Genomic DNA, 7,315 nt, shown 5'->3' on the forward strand with positions numbered 1-7,315 from the left:
TATTGATTACTGGCTTTCTACTGGAACCTTACTCTATCAGCCTCTGGGCTAGGGAAAAGTGAAACATGACCTGCAGAGGTAGAATGTACAGCTTCCCTAGCTGACTTCTTTTATTGAAATATGAGCAATTTCTGGAAAAAATATCCTGGTTTTATCATTTGATAGTACCAATACACACACAGACATACTTCCTTTCCAAAATAAATTTTTGATTTATGAACATATGAAGATCTCCTACGAGAGAGAAAATATATTTTGTCGCAAGAATTCACAGGCGATAAATAGCATAACGAATGAAGAATAATTTATTTCACAAAAGGATTTGAAAACAAATATGGCAATTTTAGACCATCATAACTAGACACAGAATTACTGAAGGAAATGGAAAAGATAGTTCATACTCTTCTGGTTTCTAGATGAGGATATAAAGAAGGCAAAATATGTTCAGTCTCCTATGTGACAAAAATGGAAAAGTATCTGGATTAAAAATGCTTCTTACAACATAGTAATATGTAGCAATTTAAAAAATTAAACTGTTTTCCTAATCCTGTGGAAATACGCAGGCAAACAGAATCAGATGAAAGCAAAAGAGAATACAAATTAGCAACACTCCAAATTTTTGAGTAGTGTTTGAAGAATCCAGGTTTGAGATGACATGAAATTAACACTGACTGCCTTGAGATCTTTCTGTGAGTGGCTTTACAGCTAAAAAGCAGTAATTATGTTTACATTTAACAATGTCAAATGATTACCATCTTCATTCTAAAGCTAAGTAGCAAGGAAAGTTATGTACCTTTGACCTCATATAATAATTTGATGTAACTATTCTGAAAGGAATAGTCTTAATTTGTTCTGTTTGTGAAACTTAGATCTGGAATCCTTACATTTCTGTACCTGATAAAGAGATGTATTATTGGGGTTTTTTTGAGATATATATTTAATATGCACATGCAGCTAAAATGCAAGGGGGTTTTTAAGCATTTACATAATACTATAATGAGAAAAATTGTGTTTAAGGAAATCCTTGATAACTAAGAGAGTTCAAGTGCAAGAAGGTGATTTTTGCTGAGATAATACTTTTGCAAATGCATCCATTAAAGTGCTGATTAATTGAAGTTGATTGACTGATGGGTGCCTTTTCTCCATGTAAAAATCAATCACCTTGAATGAACATGTAAATTCAAATGCCTGCCTTAAAATGTAAAAGGTCATTAACTGCACTAAATGTAGCTTTTACATATTCATGTAATACAGATATTTAGCAGCAAAAACAACTAGTTCAGGTCACAGGACAGATACACAGAAATGACAGGCACATATTCATGTGTTGGTAATTCCAATTATCACTAGGTCTTTTTCTTGATGTTCTCTTTCAGTTAGAAAAATCTCATCAGGATACACTCCATAGCACAAAGATAAAAGACAGGTGAAAATGAGGGGCTTGAATTCTTCATTCATGAGTTGCAAAACAATATAGAAAAACTTTCATAGATTTCACAAGAGTTCATTCTTGTATGGGCAGTTCTTCTCAGTTTGCACAATATCATCATTAACTTAGGCCACAGAATTTGGCTTTTAAGAAAGGAAGTATTTGATGGGTTGACAAGGCACTGATTTACTGTCTTGCTGAATATGTTGGTTTTTTCCAGACTTTCTGCTTTAGTAATAGCTCTTTTAATTTTTAAAGTAAAATTCCACCTTGCACTGAGTGCCAGCATTGTCATGGTGAAAAGGCTTTTTACTGACCTGTGCAGAAAGAAATTTCAAAAAGACTTCATTTTTATAAATCATAGCAAAATCTGGCTGCCAAGCACCATGATTTCAATTTATGAAGTAGTTCTGGCACTTGTACTTGGGAAGAGTTTCTGGTAAATGAGCTCACAGAAACAGATACTTTTAATTTCCAAGAGCATGGACTTAGAACTTGTAGTTTATTGAAGGATACTCTATGCTTAGTTCAGCATGAGCACTTTCCACTTGATCCACAGCAGCTTTCACACAATCCTGGTAAATGAAGCTAAAGAGAGAAGAAAATGATCCCTCTGCTTTACACAGTTTGAGTAGAGTGAGAAATTATTAAGGTTTGCTGATCTGCTCTTGAGCAGCTGCTCCTAAAACTACAAGTAAAGTTTTGTCTAAAAATTGGTTGGGCTGTTTCAATCTGCTCTTCCCCAAATTTCCTGGATAAACATTAAGAAGAAGAACAACAACAACAATGTATATTTATATTTTAAAATATTAAGTTATTCCTTTCATTGAGAATATTTCTTTAAATTCCTTAACAGCCTAATTTTGGATTTGTCTTAAATTTTGCTTCTCAAGTCACACTTCCACTAGTCAGGTTTAATGACATTTCAGTACCCATCACACATTGATCTGCATAACCTTTCCTGGCAATATACTGGATTCAGTTTTAGTCACTGTACAAATGTTTAACGTTAATCAATGTTATTGTACTTGGAGCATGAGTAACCTTTTATAAAGTTGACTCAGGGCTCACTGTAGGTCTTATTTCTAACAAGATTTTCATAATACTAACTTTTTCCAGGTAAAGCTGATGTGCATCCAGCCTTTTTTTTCAAATGTTTTGTTGGTTTTCTCATATAGTTGATGAGTAGTTCTCAATGGAATACAAACCCCCTTGCTTGCAAATAAGACAATTACTTGAAAGACAAAAGGTTATATTTAGATTGCAGGCTGAAGACCAGTTTGAGTAGACACAATAGCTTTAAGTATTGGTTTGGGAGCTAAAATGAGTCTATCAGCAACACTGCCCTTTATTTGAGTTAATTTAACCAGCAGAGCTGAGGCCACTTTAGCTCAATCCCTACAGGGAGGACTTTGCTGAGGCACTCAGGTATTGGTGTGTTCAGCACACAGGAGAGATTTATCATACAGATGTCAGGACTGGCAGTGGGATAAAAGTGATGGCTTCTTAATGATTTAAACCACAATGTTCTATCCACTGCTTGAAGACAAAGGTAAAACTGAATCTAAATTTAGCTGTATTTAGGGCAGTTTAATTAAGATTCTTATCTTGTTTCTAATTAAGAAGCCCATGAATTTTCTATTTGAGCATGAACCCTTTTGAAATACCAATGAAAAAATACAACGGGGAGGGTAATTTTAAATAATGTTTTAAATAAATAATACATTGGGGAGGTTTACTGCTGTCTTTTTCCCGATTTTGCTCTTTTAATAATGATTTGAGAAAATATTTTCAGCTTTATCTATTGAGAAAAATACTGGTGCAGAAAGACTAAATGTGACCTAATTAACTATTCCAGTAAGCTGCCACTGTTTTTCCATGTTTTCTTTTCTCATATTTTACCTTTTTTTTTTACCAACAGAATAAACTGTTGGAATGGTTGGTAACTTCTTGTCTTCTGAAGATGTAATACTTGTTTATTTCACAATTCAACAGTATGGAAATTCAATGCCTGGTAATATTTACATCATTAATGACAGAACAGAACTGATGACAAGGTAGATGGTTAATTCATTAAGAACAAATGTCAACTGAATTTCATTGCAGGCTTCAAGGTTTTTGTCTGTGCTCTATTCTGACCTCAGAAGGCCTGTAAAACATTATTCCTATAATCCCACTTTGTAAATAACAGTAACAAATACTGTCTTATTTGATTCCAATGTGGAGTTAAGCCACTTGATACTACGGTTGAACAGAAGTGTGCAGTCTACTGTGTTTAGCCAGAGTACAAAGAGAATCTATTGACAAACACCCTTCAGTACAACTGTTTCAGCTCAGTAAAATTAGAAACAAGGCTTCTTTCAAATAATTTTCCTTTGGAAGTTCTGTATCTATTACTCTCACTATATTAATTTTGCCTACTTTTTATCAGTATTAATTTGCTATTGTAAATCTTTTCAAAGTATGAACATTCTTTAGTCAAGCCAGCCTTCCATTAACCGAAGGGGGGAAAAACACCAATGAGTGAGATCAATCAATAATTTAATTACTGTTGCCATTTCATCAGCTGAGATACCAAACTACAGCAGACTTCTTTTGGCATTTTTAAAATCTATTGTATTGACAGTCAAAAGGAAGAAAGCAATAAATCTGCATTTTTTAGTGGGATAGTAGAGTTCAGCTATTATTGATGATTCCTTTAGAATCACTCTTGTTGACTTATGTCATTGCAAGAGCTTATTTTAATTTTTCTTTTGGAAGCACAACAAATACAGCCAAAGACAGATTTTTTTCTTTTACACAGGAGACAATTATCAGACAGTACATGCAAGTCTAAAACAAACAGGAAAGCAGACACAGAACAGTGATCAAGAGTATAGAAGAAGGAAGAGATGCACTGTGATACAAATAAGTAATACAATCAAGGTTAGTGCCAACAAAGTTACGAATATTTAATTGGTATTTTTGGTACAGGAAAAAATCCAATTTCATGATTAGAAAGTGTCAGGTGAACTCTAGTATCATAAATTCTTGTTTTAGGAGCTTATAGGGTTACACTTGGGATTTCTGCTCCTCCTCAGTGACTTTTTTTCTCCATGCTGGACAGGAACAAGCTGACAGATGGTTCATAAAGGGCAATTTCTAGAGGGTATAGATTAGAGGATTAGGGCCTGAGCAACCTGCTGGAGGAGGAAAGAATCTGGAAGGGCACCAAGCAGTGCAGCAATGTGAACACCAGCTGCAGTTACAGCAGCTTTTTAAACAATTGTTTTAATTACAAATAGGTTTGGAATACACATTTGATGTCCTTTCTAATTACTCACCATGAAGTACAAGACACATTGTGGCAAAGGTCAAGCTAAAGACACTCAGAGCATGAGAAGTACTGTTACTAGCACAGAAACAAAGCAGAATGAAGAAACAGGAGCAGACAGCATAGATCTTTACTTCCAGACAAAAAAAAAATCCTGTACAGGCATGGAAGTATGTACTGAGAGCTGCCTGAGGGAATAAAGATGAAAAAAATGAGGACAAAGCTGTTGGTACTGTCTTACTGGAGAAAAAAAAAGAGACGTGATACCACCTCCAGGAATAATGCCTGAAGCACTGGCACACTCATACATGTCTGATGAATACTAAAGCCCAGAAAGATTGAGCCTGTAAAGAAATAAGAGCCAGAAGTAGAAGGAGAATTAGATCCATTAGAAAAGACACTCCAATAGGCTAAGGGAATTTAGAAGGCAAACCAGAGACAGACCTAAGAAGGTGATGCACAGTATTACACAGAATATTAATGAGAGGGAGTAATGGCCATTCTTTTGGAATATTCCAAAGAGCTTGTGCAACTGAGCTTGCCTTAACTCAGTGCTGCCTCTGCCCTGGGATGGAAAGGCAGCAACAGGACCTGAACATCCACAGTCAAAGAGCAGCCCCTGCAGTGTGGCTGGGGCTGATCCAAACACTGCTCACACGCAGCAGATGACACCAGGGGACACAAGAACTCAGAGTGTGCAGCTATGTATCAGCTATGTATGCAGCTATGTTTGCAGCTTTTGCATCAGGAGCCCACTGAACCTTCCTGGTGATTGCAAACCCAGCTACATGCAACCATGAGAAATACAAGTGATCTTCCACGTAATGAAAATTTGCTATTGTTTCTAACCTGTGTTTGTATCATTCCAATGCCACACAAGGGTTTTTTCCACATTTTCAGTTTATTTTCTTAAGTAGCAAATCATACACAGTGACCTTTAAAGAATGCTATTAAAACTGTAAAGTCTAGCATTCCAAAGAATGAAAAAGTTACAGTCACCTCTGATACAAATTTCAGGAGGTTCAGGAGTTTGTAAGCAAACAGGATGATTTTAAATTTTATTCACAGAAAAGATGTTAATTACTTCCCATGTCAAGAATGTTTCTTGGTAAGCCAAAAGTCACCTTTTGGCCATATTTGACATAATTTTCACATGGTACAAACACCAGGATTTCTGTGTGGTTCAAAGAAGCATCATCAGGATACAGCTGCTGACATTATTTCTGTGTGAAAAGGATGTTACCAAAGGATGAATATTTGTAATAAGTGCAAAGAGCAAGGAAGTAAGCTTAACTAAAAGAAGTTCAGTCACAGGCTCAGACCTTCTGTCACATGTTTCCTGGCCAATTCCACATGGGAGCAGAAAGGTATTGAGGTGCTATCTGAGGCAAGGCATATGAAATCAACTCATTACCAAACTGCATGAATACATGCTTGGAGAGATCCTTTAGTATTATCCTTGTCTATCCTTTAGAATACTGACACATCATGACCACATCTGAGAATGATCAAGAGACCTAAGTGGAAGCATTTGAAGGGGCAAGAAAAAAGCTTAAGTTTGGCCCTAAATTCATTTAGCTTTCTGGAAGAAGATAAACAGTGCAGCTTACAAGCAGGCACGAACAGACATTGACAACCATAGCACTTCTCAGTAAGTTCACAAGAGGCTCACACAGAAGGGTTCAGGCACAACAGGAGCTCGTGGCTATGGTATTCTGAAGGGAGTAAGTACCATCTAATAACAGGTGATTGTTTTTGTCAAGGAAACCAGTGATGCTTTAAAACAGCAAATGTGATGCTATTGAAATTCCAACATCAATACTTGGAAATGTGCTCCTGTCTGAGAAAGTCATTACTGGTGACAAGTACATGGAGCAAGATATAACTTCCATGGTTCAGGGCAGATTCTGCATCTTCACTAATGGAAGGCATCAGGCAATTGAACAAAGTAGTGACAAGATGAGATAGTAGAAATAAAAGAATCATACCAAGTGGTTCAATACATTGAAATAAAAATTTGATGATGCATCAGCTCTGAGGGATGAATACACTACAGGCAAAGCTATAGCAAGGCTTCATGAAAAAAAAAAATCTACCTTTAGGTCCCACTCCCTCCCTTGCCAAAGCTGGTCCCTCTCCCGAGCCGTCCCCTCCGCCCTCCAAGGCAGCCCTGCGGCCACCAAGACCTGATGACACCCTTGGCGCACAGCTCGCCATGCCCTGCCCTCTTAGAGCCCAGGATTTCACGGAATTCTTGGAAGGCGGCTGAGAGGAAGGGCTGCTGTTACCCCGCAGGAGCCAACCGAGCCGAAGGCGGATGCGCGGCCGGTGTTTTCCAGTCCCAGCTCACGACGGAGCCACGGCGCACTCGGGTGCCCAAGGCAACGCCAGACCGGCTGCCATTACCGCCTCTGCCCAGCCAGCCCGGCAGGCTGGGAAAGCCGGCAGAGCTCAGTGCGCGACTAGAGACCCCGGCGCGCTCCCAGCAGCGGCCCCACTCCCGAGGCGCCGGGCCGGCGGCAGCGGGCAGGGCACAGCCCCGGGCCGGCGGCGCTCCCGCCCGCGGAACTTGC

The sequence above is a fragment of the Zonotrichia leucophrys genome, chromosome 8, assembly GCF_028769735.1.
Source record: "Zonotrichia leucophrys gambelii isolate GWCS_2022_RI chromosome 8, RI_Zleu_2.0, whole genome shotgun sequence".
In the NCBI taxonomy this organism is placed as follows: domain Eukaryota; kingdom Metazoa; phylum Chordata; class Aves; order Passeriformes; family Passerellidae; genus Zonotrichia; species Zonotrichia leucophrys.